This window comes from Schistocerca gregaria, chromosome 2, assembly GCF_023897955.1.
Source record: "Schistocerca gregaria isolate iqSchGreg1 chromosome 2, iqSchGreg1.2, whole genome shotgun sequence".
NCBI classification, from domain to species: Eukaryota; Metazoa; Arthropoda; class Insecta; order Orthoptera; family Acrididae; genus Schistocerca; species Schistocerca gregaria.
The window spans coordinates 550,661,162-550,681,454 of record NC_064921.1 but is presented as its reverse complement, the minus strand read 5'-3'; positions in this window follow the sequence as shown (position 1 = coordinate 550,681,454).

The following is a 20,293-nucleotide window of genomic DNA, read 5'->3' as shown; positions in this document are numbered from 1 at the left end:
CCCTGTATTTTACCCCTGCCACCTTCAGAATTTGAAAGAGAGTATTCCAGTCAACATTGTCAAAAGCTTTCTCTAAGTCTACAAATGCTAGAACCTAGGTTTGCATTTCCTTAATCTTTCTTCTAAGTTAAGTCGTAAGGTCAGTACTGCTTCACCTGTTCCAACATATCTACGGAATCCAGAATGTTCATCCCCGAGGTCGGCTTCTACCAGTTTTTCCATTCGTCTGTAGAGAATTCGCTTTAGTATTTTGCAGCTGTGACTTATTAAACTGATAGTTCGGTAATTTTCACATCTGTCAACACCTGCTTCCTTTGGGATTGGATTTATTATATTCTTCTTAAAGTTTGAGGGTATTTCGCCTGTCTCATACATCTTGCTCACCAGATTGTAGAGTTTTGTCCGGACTGGCTCTCTCAAGGTCGTCAGTAGTTCTAATGGAATGTTGTCTACTCCCGGGGCCTTGTTTCGACTTAGGTCTTTCAGTGCTCTGTCAAACTCTTCACCCAGTATCGTATCTTCCATTTCATCTTCATCTACATCCTCTTCAATTTCCATAATATTGTTCTCAAGTACATCGCCCTTGTATAGACCCTCTATATACTCCTTCCACCTTTCTGCTTTCCTTTCTTTGCTTACAACTGGGTTTCCATCTGAGCCCTTCATATTCATACAATTGGCTCTCTTTTCTTCAAATGTCTCTTTAATTTTCCTGTAGGCTGTCTCTATTTTACCCCTCGTGAGATAAGCCTCTACATCCTTACATTTGTCCCCTAACCATGCCTGCTTAGACATTTTGCACTTCCTGTCGATCACGTTTTTGAGACGTTTGTATGCTTTTTTGCCTGCTTCATTTACTGCATTTTTATATTTTCTCCTTTCATCAATTAAATTCAATATTTGTTCTGTTACCAATGGATTTCTACTAGCCCTCGTCTTTTTACTTGATCGTCTGCTGCCTTCACTACTTCATCCCTCAGACCTACCCATTCGTCTTCTACTGTATTTCTTTCCCCCATTCCTGTCAATTGTTCCCTTACACTCTCTTTGAAACTCTGTACAACCTCTGGTTCTTTCAGTTTATCCAGTTCCCATCTCCTTAAATTCCCACCTTTTTGCAGTTTGTTCAGTTTTAATCTACAGTTCATAACCAATAGATTGTGGTCAGAGTCCACATCTGCCCCTGGAAATGTCCTACAACTTAAAACCTGGTTCCTAAATCTTTGTCTTACCATTATATATTCTATCTGATAGCCTTTAGTATCTCCAGGATTCTTCCATGTATACAACCTTCTTTTATGATTCTTGAACCAGCACTTTTACTGTAAAACAAAAATATATGAGGAATTAAAGCAACATTAATACGACAAGCTCAGATTAATATGTCAGAAACAAATAAAACTAAAATATCAAAACGAAAATATGTTTGTGTGGTTCCGACGCACGTGGCATGTTATTGGTAGTCACTTTCTATGATCCCAGTAAATACCTATAGAATAATAATCATTTCCTTCTTTGGTATCTCTTGAAGAATATCCTTCTCGAGCAGCATTCGCTATTGTGTACCATTGTGCTGTGCGCTTTTCTGTATTCCTTGTCACTTTCTTTGACAACATCCTCTTCTTTCTCCAATCCCTCTTCTCGCATCAATGGTAATTGCTGTCTGGGATTGGAATATACTGCTATATAACTCATGATGAAGTGAGTGTATACCGTTCTTTATTTCTTAAAGATTTTTTCCATTTCTCAAATTTTATTTCAAATTCATCCTAATGAGAAGGCTGCAGAGGAGATATTGATGAGGACGGAATATTGGGCCGTCTAAAATCCACTTGTAAAAACTCAAGATCACGGTTTAATGAATATTTGAACTGTATTATTAGATGATCTCTTTTGATGGTTCAGTTCCACCTGATATTCTTCCATTGTGTTTTATTTTCTTCTGTGTTCTATGTAACTTTTAGTTTTGTTATGGCGTCAAAGTTTCACTTGTCTGACAGTTTTCTGTTTTCATTTCCACTACCGAAAGCCTTCTACTGACTTCCTTCACTGCTTACATCCTGCCATTGGTGAGAAATACATATTTTAAGTGATTCTTGGCCTTTTCAGGCCGATCAAAATCTTTATCAACTTTCAAATACAGCGCATGTGGTCTGGATCAAGGATCGTGTCCCCTGTTGTGTCAGAATGTTAATCTTTCCTCAAGATATATATCTTATATTTCAAAAGATGGCCTGTTTAAACGTGCATTACATATTAACACAATTACCCTTAAAAGTACACACAAGAGAATATTTCTCTGCTTTTAAAAAATACGTACTTAAAACTTCATTAAAGACAGTAGCAATTATTCTTCTGTATGTCACTTCACATTTATTAATTATTTTGTAAGTGCAGTCCGGGCACTGGCTTAGAGCTAAAACTTTATCATCACACAGTGAAGTAATATGCAGGAAATCGCTTGAACTTCTTTTACTCGGAGTAGATCCACAATTAGGCTTACCAAATGTGTATTTAGATCATCTTCTTGTTAAATATTATTTGTAATGCTTTTGCTCTCAGCCCATACAATAATTATTATTATTATTTCGACAAAATCGATGCTTAATGTCTTGACACCCTACATTCAGTGCCTGTTCTTGGGACGTACACCCTCTAAATTATGAGGTTAGCATTAAATATCCTCTTGAGCATGTACTAGTATATGACCTTTTAAATCCAAGCGCCGCTCTTGTTAGAACATTTCGCGAGATCAATGTGATAAGCATAGTGTATCTTTCATATTAACCTTCCCTTCGAGGTGTTTTCTATTATATTTGTTGATCTATCTTTATCAGTACGTTAGTCATGTATATTTTGTAAGATATGTTCTTAGGTGTGGCAGGAGAGGAATTTTTTTCTTTCACCGACACAAGACTCTAGCTAATCCGGTCATTCCTTGCACCTATGAGTGCCGGCTTAGCGGAAGTTCCGGATTGTTGAGAATGTCGTAAATTTTGTGTAAACGCGTTTGGATTATATTTTATTATCTCCAAGGAATCATAGGAGACTTAGACCTTGAGTGTGCACATAGATAGAAGTGTCACTGACTGTGAAACACGTTTCCAATTTTTAGTTCTCATAACGATGACTGATAGCGCCCGTTTCTGATTTTTGCATATGTACTCTGAGATATCTTCATGTTCTCTCCTCCTATGTTCTTCTATGTTCTATCAGTTTCATCATTAATTTCCTCTACGCTTGTGATTATCTTTTCGTCTGTTTAATTTTGGTGATAAAAAGTTGCTCTTCCTGCTATGTACTCAGTAGCAATGGCTTTCTGCGAAGAAGCTCAGTTCAACGTACCTCCTAATTTCGAGTTTCTGATCGGGGTATAGCATGATATGTTTCCTTTTACAATCCATGATACTGAACAGTAAAGAAAGCCACAATTTAAAACGTGTACAGCATTGTTGAACATTGTATTTAACTAAAAACATTGTTAACTCCAGTTATTGCCTCTCGCCTCTCGATTCATCTCGCTCGCTATTTGCGAGGGCGTATTTCCTGCTGCCACGCTACTGACATCTCTACACCAAGTCAGCGACGTTTTCTAAAACGTACAGTATCATACAGCTGGTATAAAAGCTGTTACATATAATTCCTTCACGAAACGTACTTGCCACCTGCTTATATTCCAGTTTGCTTCATTATTATGTGATTGTGCCCACGCTTTTTTACCTCTGCACTCACTTTCCGATACTTAATTTTAGGTGATGAGTGAGAAAAGTATCTCCAATTTCTTCAGGCGCAGGCTCCACCCCCTTGATGCGCTTCACACTTCGTTTTTCTTGATAGATTCAGTACAAGCATGCTACTGGCCTCAGTACAGCCGTTTTGGACATTAATTACCTAATTTCCGATCCTTAGCGCCACTTGTTGTCGATATTACCTTACTTGATTTATTATTAACTTTTTATATTACTTATTACTGTGATTATGTTTTCATACATTTTTTTCTTCTGTCTTATGAGAACTACAGTTGCTTTATTTTTACTATTTTATCGTACTTACACCCCCCCCCCCCCCCACCCCCTTGAGGCAAACTTCAAGATATGCATGCCATTAACTGCTCAACTACTGTTTTGGCATGATGTTTGCACTTGTTGTTTCGCCTCTTTATACTCTTTCTGTACAGACACTGTGAACCTCATGTAAGCATCTACGAGCTCTTAGTGTGTTAATGGATTCAGTAGTGTATTATTATTGCTCCTGTATTTTTTCAGTACCACAGCATTTTGCTGTATGCCCCTTATTGTTGACACCCGCATATAATATGATAGGTACAAGTATATACGATTTTCATCCTTAACTTTTAAATAATTTTAAATTTTTCGTCCTTAATTTTAATTTGGTTACCTGACTTCTACTTATTTCTGATGTATTTTCGAGGATCGTCTTCTAAATAAGGACATGAAATGCCCAAAACTGGTAAATAGATTAAATTTCCATTACACGAGTGATTGCTTATTATTTAGTTGCTCCACCTTCATTATTGTTTGTCTCACTGTTGCTTGAATGGCTAGAGGCAGGATGTAGTCCGGATTACTTAGAGATAGGACTACTGAGCCTGGATTTGCGAGATTTTAGTGTATTTATAAAATGTCTGTCCTTTACGAGGTTGTGTATATGCACGAGTATTTCCCGGGAAATTGAAGGCGGTTGTGTTAAAGAAACAGCACCACAGCTCTTAATTTTTTCCATTGTTTGGGAAGGTTAATGTTTTTTTTTTCATTTCTAGACATGAAGCACATCTACTCTAAATCAAAGGTAAAAGTTTTTTACAAATAAAATTGAATATTTACATTGCGACAGAAATTCACAGAAAATAATTTCCAGCCCTGTGGAACATGTTTTGCTATTAAAATATAAAGTCACCGAAAGTAGTTCTGAGACATTTTGTAATATAGAGTGCACTGCTGCCCATCTTCCTCTTTTTATTTTAGATTCTTAAATTCTGAAACTTTTTTTTCATTCTCAGCTGGACTGATCGTCTATAGCTGTCAGCTTTGCAGCTCTGCTCGCTGAGTGGAACACTGCACCTGTTGCACAGTGCCGCCGCTGTCCGCAGCAGTCAGCAGCTAATCGCCAGCTGTCTGCCGCTCCGATCGCTTCATTTCTGCTGCTGACGTGCTCCATTGGCGCCCTCAAATGCTTCTGCCTGCTACACAGCAGTAAAAAGCTAGAGAGGCCTGAATGCTCACCACTGTGAGCTCTCCCCACTGCCACCGCTTGTAACATAAAGTTACTCTAATCTTCTGCGTATGGAAAATGTAGGAGAACAACCACAGTGTTAATACATATAATTCCACTCTTGGTGTCAAAGTAAAGGAGGTAGCTATATAAATGTCCACTCCGATTTAAATTTCGATTTTTACATAGTCATAATCAACGATAGATTGGTTACAGGTAGGTATCCGTTAGATTGTTCCGTAATAGTGGCGTATTCGGTTATTTTCTGCAGTTACTCTATACCTTTAACTGTTACCTGTCAGTGGCAATGAAGGATTCAGAGTATGATTTCGAGTTGTTTTCTTTTTTTTTTTTTTTGGCTTGTCACTTTCCAACAGTTTTAGAAAGCCGTGGAACTGCTGAGTATAGAAGCTTCATGACTTGGTTCCATTTTAAATGACTTGCTGAATGATACTCTTTGCAGTTGTTTTCAGCTCGTGTGTTACGAGCGGCACTGGGTTTTTTAAAACAGTGCACTCTTTGTGCGCCCTGGATACCGGTTTTTTTGCTTTTTTGGTCATCAGTCTACTGACTGGTTTGATGCGGCCCGCCACGAATTCCTTTCCTGTGCTAACCTCTTCATCTCAGAGTAGCACTTGCAGCCTATGTCCTCAATTATTTGCTTGACGTATTCCAATCTCTGTCCTCCTCTACAGTTTTTGCCCTCTACAGCTCCTTCTAATACCATGGAAGTCATTCCCTCATTTCTTAGCAGATGTCCTATCATCCTGTTCCTTCTCCTTATCAGTGTTTTCCACATATTTCTTTCCTCTCCGATTCTGCGTAGAACCTCCTCATTCCTTACCTTATCAGTCCACCTAATTTTCAACCGGTTATGAGACTGATTCTCTGGGTCTGCGCCAAGCAATAACTTTAAAAATTTGTATGCACACCCAAGAAATGGGACCTGATTGTTAAGATTTATTTTTTCTTCAAGATTTTTGTCCTGAATTTTACTTTGGTGCTGTCCTCAGGAAACATCATTTTAACCAGCTGGCATTTAAACAGGTTGATACTATACAACCACAGTTAATATCTTATGAGAGTGAGTTACATTAATTGTTCTCACTTAAATCTAGCTTTTACTGCCTTAGGCAGTGGACATCTTTGTCATTCTACTATCCATAATTTAATTACAGGTACAGATAAACTGGTTTCGATTCCTACTTCTTGGTTATGGAGTCAAGCCATTCTATGTCGAACTGGTGCTACGGTACGACCAGAAGTATGCCAAGTGTGCCCAGATGCTGTATCGAATATAGTTATGCAATGACCATTTCACTCCTATTACCAATTTCCAAATATTTTCGTACTGTATTAAGTGTTTCTTTAATCCACTAATGTGGTACATCACACGGAACTTCGCCGCCAAAACAAAGGTTCCCCTTATGTTTTCTTCAAACATGCCTTCCTTAAACTATTTTTGAACAACAAATTCTTGAATTACTATAGTTTGCAATATACTGGTCGTTAAGTTTAGGTTATTCTGCAGTTACTTACAGATTGACTGTGCAATGCTGCTTGTCACTTTCCCATGTACACTGACTCTCAGTGATGCTGTACACAGTTTAGGTGGTTGTCCTTCCATGGTTAACGACCTTCGCAATATGGCAACACTTGAGTGTTTCGTCCAGCTGAAAGAATGTCTTCCTTAATTTGACTGTGCTTTTAAAACACTTACATGACATTCATTCTTACCCTCATTAACTATAACATTGTATGTATAGTCAAATTTACCTTGATCCTTGGGCACACTTTTCTGAAAGTATTCAGTCTTGAGAACTCCATGTAGTGTTAATATGTATCATTGAGAAATAACTGTGTGTGCACTACTTCATTATCCAAATCATTCACAGCATAATTAATATCATCAAGAACTTCCTGTGCCTTCTCCATAGTGCCTATCTCTATATCACCATCTGCAGTTTCACTCTACACAACACAAAATTCAGTGTCACATGTACTTCACTACACATCTGGTTCAGGCTCCACAGCCTGAAAACAAGCATTATCACCCAGTGTCGTACATACTAATGATGCAAAACACCAATTTATTACAGTGCAGCACACACTTACCTTGTAATGCATTTCAGATATGCCAGACTCTGTATTTTCACAATACATTAGAACTAAAGCTTCTACACTACTCTCCATTACTTTCTCAGAGCGAGTTCTTCATGCCACAAGTAAACTAAGAGGTACTTCCACAACCTTAGATTGCTGATAACTGTTCACCTTATGTAGTCTCAGGCGCTTACTTTTCAGTTGTAAATTATACCTCCTAACAATAACAACATATAATGTTGCAGGGTTAGTTCATTCACGTTTTAGTATCAACAATGCTTCCAATTTCTTCTCTTGACCCTCTGTTTCTTCTAAAGCTATGTCTGCTTGCTTCTCAGCACTTAGTACCTCTCCTGGTCCTTATAATGTTCTAATTCCCCAGCTCTCTCTTCCAGTGTTGATCATAACCTGATAATTTCCAATACAGAAGGAAATGACACCAGGTTCACACTACAGAGCACACAATATGTGAATTGCCCTAGTCCTTGTGACATATGTTAGCCCACCTACATTAACTACAATCTTATGGCAAATGACCTCACTATCGACAAGTGCAACATATGACTGGCACAGCAGTAGTATATTCCGGCAAAATCTGGACCAAAGTGCATTTTCAGATAAAAATTTCTGGTAGCAAACGAAAGCAGATAATTTTGCAGTTTGCCCCCAACCAAATACTATATAAGTACTCATCGTCATTTAAGACTCATTATGACTTTCAGCGTTCAGTCTGGAGCATAGTCACCATTATAAAATTCCTCCATGATCCCCTATTCATTGCTAACATTGATGCCTCTTCTGATGTTAAACCTATTACTTCAAAATCATTCTTAACCGAATCCAGGTACCTTCTCCTTGGTCTACCCCGACTTCTCCTACCCTCTACTGCTGAACCCATGAGTCTCTTGGGTAACGTTGCTTCTCCCATGTGTGTATCATGCCTCCACCATCTAAGCCTGTTCGCCCTGACTGCTAGATCTATAGAGGTCATTCCCAGTTTTTCTTTGATTTCCTCACTGTGGACACCCTCCTGCCATTCTTCCCATCTACTAGTACCTGCAACCATCCTAGCTACTTTCATATCCGTAACCTCAAGCTTATTGATAAGCTAACCTGAATCCACCCAGCTTTTGCTCCATACAACAAAGTTGGTCGAAAGATTGAACGGTGCACAGATAACTTAGTCTTGGTACTGAATTCCTTGTTGCAGAAGAGAGTAGATCGTAGCTGAGCGCTCACTGTGAGACCACTTATTTTGTGTTCACTTATCTTGATCTCACCCAGCCAGTTTATTGTTTTCAACATATGATCCATAAATAATATGAACAACAGTGGAGACAGGTTGCAGCCTTGTCTTACCCCTGAAGCTATTCTGAACCATTAACTCAGTTTACTGTCAACTCTAACTGCTGCCTGACTATCTATGTAAAGACCTTTAATTGCTTGCAAAAGTTTGCCTCCTAATCCATACTCTCATAGAACAGACAATAACTTCCCTCTAGGAACCCAGTCATATGCCTTTTCTAGATCTATAAAGCATAGATACAATTCCCTGTTCCACTCATAACACTTCTCCATTATTTGCCGTAAGCTAAAGATCTGGTCCTGACAACCTCTAAGAGGCCTAAACCCACACTGATTTTCATCCAATTTGCCCTCAACCAGTACTTGCACTTTCCTTTCAACAATACCTGAGAAGGTTTTACTCACAACGGTGATTAAAGAGATACCTCTGTAGTTGTTACAATATTTTCTGTTTCCATGTTTAAAGATTGGTGTGATTACTGCTTTCGTCCAGTCTGATAGAATCTGTTCCGACTACCAGGCCATTTCAATTATCCTGTGTAGCCGTTTAAGACCTGACATTCCATTGTATTTGATGACTTCCGACTTAATTTCATTCACCCCAGCCGCTTTATTGCACTGCAGTATATTGACGATTTTCTCCACTTCCTCAAATCCATCATCATTCCTATCCCATTGTACGTCGAAATCTGAAACATTACTGATCGTATTTTCACCTACATTGAGCAACTCTTCAAAAATATTCCCTCTATCTGCCCAAGGCATCCACAGGATTTACCAGCAGTTTTCCTGACCTGTCCATAATACTTGTCATTTCCTTTTTACCCCCATTTCGCAGACTGCTAATTACACTCCAGAATGGTTTTCCAGCAGCTTGACCCAAAGTCTCCAACCTTTTTCCAAAGTCTTCCCAAGATTTCTTTTTGGATGCTGCTAGTATCTATTTGGCTTTGTTTCTTTCTTCAACGTAACTTTCTCTGTCTACCTGAGTTCTAGTATGTAGCATTTCTGATACGCCATCTTTTTCCTTTTACAGGCTGGCTTGACTTTGTCATTCCACCAAGCTGTTTGCTTCATCCTACTTTTACACACTAGTGTTCCAAGACATTCTTTTGCCACTTCTAGTACTGTGTCCCTATACCTTGTCCATTCCTTTTCCAATGACTGTAATTGACTACATTCAACTAACTGGTACCTTTCTGAGATCACTGTTAGGTACTTGTGTCTGATTTCCTTTTCCTGAAGTTTCTCCACTCTTATCCTTCTACATATGGACCTGACCTGCTGCACTTTCAGCCTCACAATTCCAAATTCACTGCAGATTAACTAGTGATCAGTGTCATCAAAGAATCCCCTGAATACACATTTGTCTCTCACAGCCTTCCTGAATTCCTGGTCTGTTATTATATAGTCAATGACAGGTCTGGTTCCCCTGTCTTCCCAAGTATACCACTGAATGTTCTCATGTTTAAAAAAGGAGTTTGTGATTACTAAGCCCACACTGGCACAGAAATCCAAGAGTTGTTTCCCATTCCTGTTGGCCTCCATATCCTCTCGAAATTTAACCATAACGTTTTCATACCCTTATGTTCGATTTCCAATCACCCATGAGCAGAACACTGTCCTTTTCCTTTACCCTAACAACTATGTTACTGAGTGCATCATAAGAACTATCCATCTTATCTTGATCTCTCACTTCACAATGCGAATATACTGACACAATCCTAATTTTATTGTTAGACATTGTCGTTCATTTACGTACCTTATTGCAACTACGCTAGATTCCAGTTCTTTCCTGGTGTAAAGCCATACACCCCATTGTGTTATTCCTGCTTTGACTTCTGACAGGTAAATGTTGTATTCTCCCACTTCCTCTTCTTTCTCACCCCTTACCCAAATGTCACTAACAGCTAAAACGTCCAATCCCATCTCACTTGCAGCCTCTGCCAACTCTACCTTCTTCCCAGAGTAGACCCCATTGATATTAATTTCTCGCCATCTCATTACCATTCGTTTGCAGAGCTGTGGTGAAACGATTGTTAAATATTTAAGTAATAACATGTAATAAAAATTGATTGTAGAGTTTTACCATTATTATTAGCAGCATTACCTTATTTAGAAATAATTGGTTCATTTGTTGTTGGAATTGGAGCAATTGCAAATGCTGTTATAAATAAGGAAAAAGGAGTTTAAATTAGAACTAAAAAATACAGAATTTACAAATGGAAAACAATTCAGAAGGTGTACAAAATTCCTTTATCTAACTTTCACACAGATTAATTAGTTAAACAATTACAAATTAAATTTTTGTTGCATTTTTATGGCTGACGAACTGCCTAGAGAATGGGAAAATTAAGAATTGGGAAAAGTTAATTTACATATTGTGATCATATGTAAAACATTCTCGATTTTCCTGCCACATTAATTGGGGATAAAATCTCAATCTTTCGACGATAGAGACCATGGAGACAATCGTTGAATTGCAGTGATTTTAGCCCGAATTGATACCAAAAGAAAACTGAGAAAGTCTTACATATATGTGCTGCCACAAAAGACTTCATTGCCTTACTCTTATCATGTTAGAACTCTCGTTTGTTTTTAAAAATATTAAGGTATAAAATTAATTTTTTACTGATATAGAGGAAATATACCTAAAGAACATCTTAACTACCATGTAAAAAATAATCTTAACTTACAAAAACCAAACAGTACTGATTTACGATGATATATTCTTTGCCATTTGTGTTTGATTGTTTTTAAATTTATATGTGCAAATTATATTCTAACAATATTGTAAATTTATTAAATGAACTTTTTGGCAGAAAATGAATAACAATTTAGAAAAAAGTAAAATATTTTCAATTATTAGAACACAAAAAATCATAATGAAATAATTTCCAAATTTGAAAGTTTTCAATCAAAAATTAGAGCTATCGAATTTTCAGTTGATTCAAAAATTAATAAAAAATTAAAAACATTATTGGAGTTGTTAAAATCGAAAAACAAAACTTATATTCTAATATGCATAAAAATGACATATATTATCCAGTTGTAGAAAGAAGTAAATGTCATTTTTTAAATTATTTTATGTTTCGTGGTTTTTAAAGGTAAAAGAGTTGCAAATGTAGATGAGGCAATTGATTCCAAATATATAATTAACAGACATTTAGAGAACGTTTTGCCAAATCTTTTTTTAAATTCAGAATATATATAAGTATTTTAAAGCAGTTCAATAACTATGTTAATAAAGAAGAATTAAATTATCACTTTACCAAAAAGAAAATTTCGAACTCTTCTCCAGGTTAGATTTAGCTCTGTAGTTAAATGAGTAAAAAGCTGAATTATAATGTATAATATTAACAAATTATTGGGTTTCGTGTTAAGACTAGATGTCAACAAAAAATGTACAATTACAATGCAAATGATTTCATTCTTACAAAATGATCTTGTAGTTGGTGAAACGTTAAAAAGAGGTTTTACATTTTATTTTTTTTTTTTTATTTGGGTAAGTGTGCTTCACAAACTATGTAAGATCTCTCCAGCAATCGAACGAATGAAGATTGTATGCTAATTAAATTTTCTAGCTCTAATGTAACAAGATAAAAGTAATTGTCTTTGGAGTAATAATTTAATCGTTTTTATATCAAGGAGGAATGATAATCATATTGACTCTACAAAGTGCCAAAAGTTACTGAAACAGTTCATCACCATGGATTTACAACTCAAGAGATTTGAGGGAAATTTTTATATTTCTAAAGTTTAAAAAGTTTTTTATTAAAAAAATGGTCTATGTGAACATCCAAATATTCGTGGACAAATCATTAATGAATTACATTTATACTAGGAAGAATTTTTAATAGAATTATATGACTTATTTTAGAATTAATTATTTATGACAATCCAATTAAGTTGAAATGGAGTCTGGTTATCTGACAGGATTAACGAAAATAAATGTAAGATACATATATTTATTAAGTGGTATAGGTGTTCTGCTTCTCCAAAATGTTGTTGTGTAATTCCAATTAAATATAATAAAGGTAAAAGTGTCAATTAAACCAACAAAGTGCAAACCTGATAATGGTACAGAATTTTATAAAAACTAATTTAGTAATTTAATTATAAACTTTGAATTAGTTTCAATTCTTTTTTAAGAGAAAAAAATTTTGAACCATGTAATATAACATTGAAAGAAGAAGTGAGGAAGAAATTAGGTCACCATGGAAATTAAAAAGGGGTAGACTAAATGAATATTGAATATAATAACACAAGGCATTGTACCATAAAAATGGCACTTAAAGCAAAGAAACTGAAAAATCTTATTGAAAACTGTTTATGTAACAAACGTGTTAGATACTTTATCTGACAAATAATTTTTCAAATCTTTAGTTTGTTGAAACAGATTTTCATATGAAAGGTAATAAATTTTATGTTGAATGATTCCTAATTTGATAATTTACACAACAGCTGAAAAATGAAACTAACAGAAATTTTTGAAATTGTAATAAAAATTTTTATGAAAAAATTGGGTTCGCTGTCGAAACTTTGAGGTGTTTTGTACTGAATGAAATTTGCTGTGTCCTTATTTCTTCATTAGGGAAGAGTTTCTTTATATTCAAATTACTGTTAGCATTTGAACATTTAAGTCTGAATTGAAAATTTCGTATTTTTTAATGAGTTTGGCTATCAGATATATATAAAATTTAAATGAATGTTATTTAAAATCTGATTATGAAACAAGTATTCGAAAAATTACTTTTATGTTCTAAGATTTGTTTGTCAGGTTATTTATACCTTCACACATTTGATCTGATGAGTAATCATCCTAAATACTGAAATAATTTAGAAGGCAAACAATTTCATATCTCCATATATTCACTGATATCAGTATGGTAAATTTGGTACACTATTAATTCTTAAAATTCAACATCATTTTGATTTTTGTTTCTGCTAAAATTGGTGTTTTTTCACATTTTGAAATTGTGTTAGAATAACATATTATAAATTATTAAAATCAGTTAATCTAAAAAATAACAAAATTTTGAGTTAACTTTTAATGACTGACTTGAGGAAAGAAATGTGGAAATAATGGATTTATTTCCTCTCTGAAACCTGCAGTAATTTCATTATCGATACTATGTAAATTTTCCAAGAGGATTCTTTTTCTTTCATTTCATTTTCATTATGGTTTGTAATTGATGGAAATACGTTTTTGGAAATCGAGTATTGAAAATTTCTGAAAAAAACTTAGGATTTCATGACTAAACTATATAAGCCAAGATCATTAACACGTTTTTTCTATATGAACCTTTTAATAAAATGATTGCAATGCTATTGAAATTTTCAAAAAATCTGAATATTTTGGTTTGTATTTTTTTAATTATTGAGAAATTCAGAAATATTTTAGGTTTCTTAACTATGAATAAATTTATTTCCTCATAAAAGGATAGCAATAATAGTATCATTTGTCCATTGTGCAATAAAGAAAAGATTATTCATAAATGAATTAAAGTGAGATGATATAATTTCTACCAAAGTAAGGTTTTTAAGATAGTAAAAGGATGAAAAAAAAGAATTTCTTCTAATTTGGCATATTTAAACATTTGTGTGTGGTAGTTATGCTACACAAATTAAAAATTTGTAGAAATATTAACTAATGTAAGTATTTAAATAATTAGAAATTATCACTGCCTAAGAAAAAGGTAATAAAAGTGGTGAATGTTTTGTCAAAATTTCATTGTCAATTTAAGGTGAAAAATGCATCAAAAATTACAGTATAATGAATTAATATTAAAAACTAAGTAATCATTATTTTTATTAAATTTCCTATGTAGTGTTTAATTCTGGTAAGAATTTATTTCGTAATACAACTCATTTATCATCATCAGAACTCATAAGAACTTTATTATATTCAACTGTATATAATTAACTTTTTAAATAATGTAATCAAATTCATTTTTTATATTGATTTATACTGTTAGCTATACATTTTTCTCAGCAGTTTTCTCATCTTTAAAATTTTTCTCTTCTTTATCATGAATTTTATATGCACACATTTTCGATCATAAAGTAAGGTTTATTGTTGTAATTTTTCCACAGATGTACATTCCTCATTTTTCTTATAACTTTCTCATTTACTTGCACAAGTCCGTAAATATTATCGTTTGGAATAGTACTTGTATTAAATTCTCTTATTGATTCCAAATATCTTTTTTAAACATTTTCCATTATTATATCATAAATTAAAGTATAGTATCCATTTAATGTGAGTCTATATTTTCGACACAATTTGCTTTCATAATATTATAATGAAAATCGTTCATTTTTATTTTCGAAAGACATCAAGAATACACCTTACAATTAAACAGTTTATTAAAAACTATTATCATTTTCTTGCAAGAACATTAATAATTTTTTTCCAAAAATACAGTAATATAATCGTAATTTGTTTTAGAAATGTAATCAATAAATGTCTCCTAACACTGAATTATTATTAACTTGTAGAAATCTTTTTCAGAATCGTTGCTTGCCTTATTTCTCATTTCTATATAAAACTCAGTGTGTTCATTCAATCCAATTTGGTTGTGGAAATGATAACATTTTATGATAATCCTTTAATTTTAATCGAATATCTAAATATTGTTTAAAATTCTTATAACAGAAAACATTTTCCTTATTATTTAAATTTGTTAATAATTTATTTTCTCCTACAGGTGCTGAAGGTATTTCTTTATTTCATCATGTAGATATTTTGAATGTTCAAAATCAACTGCTAAAACAAAACAGTATTTATAATCTTCTGAAATATTAAATATGCTTTTCAAAATTAAGCGTCACTAGTTTTATGCAGATAATATTTTGAACCAGTGAAAATTGGGATATTTCCCAAACATGTAAGTTATTTATATCTGAATATGCTATATACCTAGACTGATTCTTTCATTCAAAATTTTTCACATTATTATTTTTTGATTTTGCAAAACTTTTAGTACTTTGAGAGTGTCCATCGCTAATTCATTTCTTAAAAAATAAAATCTGGTCATGTAATCAATCTAAGTCAGTCCCAAGATAATCGTTTTTTTTTTTTTGGTCATCAGTCTACTGACTGGTTTGATGCGGTCCACCACGAATTCCTTTCCTGTGCTAACCTCTTCATCTGAGAGTAGCACTTGCAACCTACGTCCTCAATTATTTGCTTGATGAAGTCCAATCTCTGTCTTCCTCTACAGTTTTTGCCCTCTACAGCTCCCTCTACTACCATGGAAGTCATTCCCTCATATCTTAGCAGATGTCCTATCATCCTGTCCCTTCTCCTTACCAGTGTTTTCCACATATTCCTTTCCTCCCCGATTCTGCGTAGAACCTCCTCATTCCTTACCTTATCAGTCCACCAAATTTTCTACATTCGTCTATAGCACCACATCTCAAATGCTTCTCGATTCTCTTCTGTTCCGGTTTTCCCACAGTCCATGTTTCACTACCATAGAATGCTGTACTCCAGGCGTACATCCTCAGAAATTTCTTCCTCAAATTAAGGCTGGTATTTGATATTAGTAGACTTCTCTTGATCAGAAATGCCTTTTTTCCATAGCGAGTCTGCTTTAATGTCCTCCTTGCTCTGTCCGTCATTGGTTATTTTACTGCCTAGGTAGCAGAATTCCTTAACTTCAGTGACCATCAATCCTGATGTTAAGTTTCTTGCTGTTTTCATTTGTACTACTTCTCATTACCTTCGTCTTTCTCCGATTTACTCTCAAACCATACTCTGTACTCATTAGACAGTTCATTCCATTCAGCAGAACATTTAATTCTTCTTCACTCTCACTCAGGATAGCAATGTCATCAGCGAATCGTATCATTGATATCCTTTCACCTTGTATTTTAATTCCACTCCTGAACCTTTCTTTTATTTCCATCATTGCTTCCTCGATGTACAGATTGAAGAGTAGGGGCGAGAGGCTACAGCCTTGTCTTACTCCCTTCTTAATACGAGCACTTCGTTCTTGATCGTCCACTCTTATTATTCCCTCTTGGTTGTTGTACATATTGTATATGACCCATCTCTCCCTATAGCTTACCCCTACTTTTTTCAGAATCTTGAACAGCTTGCACCATTTTATATTGTCGAACGCTTTTTCCAGTTCGACAAATCCTATGAACATGTCTTGATTTTTCTTTAGCCTTGCTTTTATTATTAGCCATAACGTCAGAATTGCCTCTCTTGTGCCTTTACTTTTCCTAAAGCCAAACTGATCGTCACCTAGCGCAGTCTCAATTTTCTTTTCCATTCTTCTGTATATTATTCTTGTAAGCAGCTTCTATGCATGAGCTGTTAAGCTGATTGTGCGATAATTCTCGCACTTGTCAGATCTTGCCGTCTTCGGAATTGTGTGGGTGATGCTTTTCCGAAAGTCATATGGTATGTCGCGACACTCATATATTCTACACACCAACGTAAATAGTCGTTTTGTTGCCACTTCCCCTAATAATTTTAGAAATTCTGATGGAATGTTATCTATCCCTTCTGCCTTATTTGACCGTAAGTCCTCCAAAGCTCTTTTAAATTCCGATTCTAATACTGGATCTCCTATCTCTTCCAAATCGACTCCTGTTTCTTCTTCTATCACATCAGACAAATCTTCCCCCTCATAGAGGCTTTTAATGTATTCTTTCCACCTATCTGCTCTCTCCTCTCCATTTAACAGTGGAATTCCCGTTGTACTCTTAATGTTACCACCATTGCTTTTAATGTCACCAAAGGTTGTTTTGACTTTCCTGTATGCTGAGTCTGTCCTTCTGACAATCATATCTTTTTCGATGTCTTCACATTTTTCCTGCAGCCATTTCGTCTTAGCTTCCCTGCACTTCCTATTTATTTCATTCCTCTGTATTCCATATTTTCCAGGATCATGTTTGTACTTCTTCCTTTCATCAATCAACTGAAGTATTGCTTCTGTTATCCATGGTTTCTTCGCAGCTACCTTCTTTGTACCTATGTTTTCTTCCCAACTTCTGTGATGGCCCTTTTTAGAGATGTCCATTCCTCTTCAACTGTGCTGCCTACTGCGCTATTCCTTATTGCTGTATGTATAGCGTTAGAGAACTTCAAACGTATCTCATCATTCCTTAGAACTTCCATATCCCACTTCTTTGTGTATTGATTCTTCCTGACTAATGTCTTGAACTTCGACCTACTCTTCATCACTACTATATTGTGATCTGAGTCTATATCTGCTCCTGGGTATGCCTTACAATCCAGTATTTGATTTCGGAATCTCTGTTTGACCATGATGTAATCTCATTGAAATCTTCCCGTATCTCCCAGCGTTTTCCAAGTATACCTCCTCTTGTGATTCTTGAACAGGGTATTCGCTATTACTAGCTGAAACTTGTTACAGAACTCAATTAGTCTTTCTCCTCTTTCATTCCTTGTCCCAAGATTATGTTCTCCTGTAACCTTTTCTTCTGCTCCTTCCCCTACAACTGCATTCCAGTCGCCTATGACTATTAGATTTTCGTCCCCCTTTACATACTGCATTACCCTTTCAATATCCTCATACACTTTCTCTATCTGTTCATCTTCAGCTTGCTACGTCGGCATGTATACCTGAACTATCGTTGTCTGTGTTGGTCTGCTGTCGATTCTGATTAGAAACAACCCGGTCACTGAACTCTTCATAGTAACACACCCCCTTGCCGTACCTTCCTATTCATAACGAATCCTACACCTGTTATTACCATTTTCTGCTGCTGCTGATATTACCTGATAATCACCTGAACAGAAATCCTTGTCTTCCTTCCACTTCACTTCACTGATCCCTACTATATCTCGATTGAGCCTTTCCATTTCCCTTTTCAGATTTTCTAGTTTTCCCTACCACGTTCAAGCCTCTGACATTCCACGCCCCAACTCGTAGAACATTATCCTTTCGTTGATTATTCAATCTTTTTCTCATGGTAACCTCCCCCTTGGCAGTCCCCTCCAGGAGACCCGAATGGGGGACTATTCCGGAATTTTTTTGCCAATGGAGAGACCATCATGACACTTCTTCAACTACAGGCCACATGTCCTGTGGATACACGTTATGTGTCTTTAATGCAGTGGTTTGCATTGCCTTCTGCGTCCTCATGTCGTTGATCACTGCCTTTGACAAGGCCGTTGGTAGAATGAGGCTGACTTCTTATGCCGGAAGTCTTCGGCCGCCAATGATGATTATTTATCAAAATTTAGACAGTGGCTGGGACCGAACCCAGGACCGAAGTCGTTTGGATTATGAATCGAAGACGCTACCTCTAGACCACGGGTCATTATTACTACTGACGGCAGTCAGAGAAAAAGCACAGACAGCCTGAAGTCATCTGCTTTCTATCATTTCAGAGAGAACTAGTCCAGCGGTCGTGTGAGGTAAAGACACATATTAACTTGGCGGATTTCAAAGCACGGCACTGCCAAAGATGAATGTACCCTTAAGCAGGTGCCAACAGCAATTCGTAGACATTGGGTGTCGTGAAGATGAAAGACTAGGAACTAAAACAGCAACATAGCATACAGCCAGAGAGGTGCTACTACACACAGTCATGAACTACTCAGGTGTCTCCCCCAAAAGGCTTCAGGTGGCAGTTTGCATTCACATTGTTTTGCTTTTGTTGGGAAAGGGCGGGTGGGGGGGGGGGGTGGCCGAAAGCAGAGACGAAGGTAGAGAGACTCGTCCGCATTACATTCAGTCACAGCAGTGACTAAACAGCAGTGGCGGCTTGCAGTCGCTAAGTTCCATTACAGCTGTGTGGCTGTGGCCTTAGAGGTGAAATCTTCTCTCAGCAGCACGCAGCACTTCATGAATCACCATACAAATTATCCTGTAACAAACTAGACTGTCATTGCATTGGAACTGCTGCTGGTTATTATAGGTACCTATGTGTACAGCAATCTGGACCACCGCCTGTGAAGGTGGTACGACCTGAAATATGTGGTTTTCGTGAGCAGTAAAAAGGACGGAAATGATATTTATGTTGATCTCTATTCCAAATTTCTGTACAGGTTCCGGAACTCTTGGAACCGAGGTGATGCAAAACTTTTTTTCATGTGTGTATTAAGCTGTGTCGCAGGTTGTTACACTATCGTTAATATTACTCTCCCTGTGTTTTTTCTATCAGATTTTGTGCCAGTGCGTTAGATACAGACTGCTGGTTGTCTCTTAGGAAGCGGTTCAGACTTTGATGGATGAAGTAGCTCCGATGAGGACAGAAAATATAGACTTACATAGGCAGTTGGATGCTTGTAAGGAGGTCAGATCCTAATCAAATTATCAGTTCACGTCCTAGACGTAAGTGCCGCTAGCCTAGTTGATATTTCTTTGTGACATAGGAGCAGAGCATGTATTGCTGTTTGTGGACAAAGTGTTGACAGACAAAACATGAGTTGTTGACCACATGTACATTTGTTACAGATGCCTAAATTACATTTAACGGGGACGCATAAAAAATGCTATTTACCACGAGGACGTGAAAAATGCTTTAACATTAGAAGTAATAAAGAAAGGCTTAATATATTATTACACGAGGAATGTACGGGAAGTAAGGTCCGATGAGGTGCGAAATGGAAATCACAGTGAAAAACCGACGATCGCGTTATGTCACTCTATTCAGTTCTGAGCCT